This window comes from Micromesistius poutassou (genome assembly GCF_964030765.1).
Source record: "Micromesistius poutassou genome assembly, chromosome: 6".
Classification (NCBI taxonomy): domain Eukaryota; kingdom Metazoa; phylum Chordata; class Actinopteri; order Gadiformes; family Gadidae; genus Micromesistius; species Micromesistius poutassou.
The window spans coordinates 13927309-13929043 of record NC_140276.1 but is presented as its reverse complement, the minus strand read 5'-3'; positions in this window follow the sequence as shown (position 1 = coordinate 13929043).

Here is a 1735-nt window from a genome sequence, read left to right as displayed (position 1 = left end):
CATTATGGGGAGAAATTGTTGGTTTGAATCGGCCACAGCATTCCTCATTATTGTTTTCATTAGCCTAGGTTATGGTATATTTATGTTGATTTAGGGTTTGACAGTACTACAGCTCTCTTGCGTCCTCTTAAAATGGTATCTGCATCATCAAAAATCCCATAATGCATTCTGATGCAAGCCCCATACTGGGAAAACACCATGGTTACTTCCCATGGGTAGGAGCAGCAACAGCAACAAATATATATCTTTTCTATTCCAAACATAATATCCATTTCTCTACATGCGTGTACTTCTTTACATAGTATATCATCATTGTCCATCTGTTTATTGTGAACAACGATGTGTCCTCATTATGTCCTGTTGGATAGGTCTATTTTATTACGTAGCATGTTTCAGCTTCCTAATTGTTGCTTTCCCAGAGTCCTTTGGGGCTCCCCATGCAGCCCTCCTCTGATTGGATGGCCCAGGTGCAGATGAAGGAGGCAGGATCCAGCAGGGATCCACTCCTGTTTTGTTTCATTTTTTTTTTCAGATCTGTGTTGGAAATGAGGGAATAGAAATGTTCAGTTCATTCAGAGTCCACCGCTGTACGGGTGGTGTTACAGTGGCTGTGCTGAGGTTGGCAGTATGATTCTGCCTAACGAGGGAAGCCCTCCTCGTTTGCATTGGAGATGAGCGAATGGCAAGGGGAACGCTGTCAGTGTTGTTTGATGGCCCAATGTATGTTTCATAAACAGTTTCTTTGTTCATTAAATGAAAGAAGTGGACCAAAATTCCCTGGATGGATTGACTGGTGGGCGGGCGCGTCTGTGTGATAAATGTTCTTGTCTTCTGTTTTTTTTACGGAGTAAATCCCCGTAAGAAAAGTAACATAGTGCAGCTTTAATCTTGATTAACTTAAGCCTCCTTTTGTCTGAACTCCAAACCAATATCAGAGGCTGGCTTCCACACTAGGGTGTGTGTGTGTGTGTGTGGGGGGGGGGGTGGGGTACTATCTGTAGGGGTAGTGGGTTAGAGGTGAAAGGATTTGAGATGCTGCAACCAGAGTAGCTTTACCTCAGTTAACATGAACATCATTAGTCAACATCAACATCATTAGTAAATCTACTACAGAATGAGTCAACTGTTAGCTAACATTTTTCTTTGGAGCACCATGTTTTTGCTTTTGTATTGTACTTTTTGCAGGTGGACTTGACCTGACCACCACAATGAAGCAGTTTTTTTGACAACTGAGTGTTTTTTTTCCCCTTTTATTTTCCTGTTCTTTCTATTCACAACTCAATCACCATTTTATTTTTCGGTAATAGGGGCTGTGGTTGCCAAGGTGACTGAAGTTAAAGGGATAGTTCAGGATTTTCTCATTTCCAAGTGAGCCAGTGTGTGATTTATCATTGGAGACCGTTTTCAACACTTTTCATTCAGGCCTTCTAGTTGCAGAAATCGCTGGTGCTAGGCTAGCTCAACTCGAGGGGAACTGCTAGCCTGCCAATAAAAACAGTTTTACCCACTCCCGAGGCAAACCAATTATAATGCCCGACTATCGATGTAAATGTCTGTGTTGATAGAATAGTGTTAGAAATAAACTTAACCTTGCATCGCAAAGTTCCTATCGCACAGCCATAGGAACGAGGCGCTTGCGCCGAGTTCCGAAGTCCTGTGCTCCAAGTACCAATAATGACATTCAAGAACGCCATTGAGTGTAAGATTGCGATTCAATACCACAAACAATCTTCAT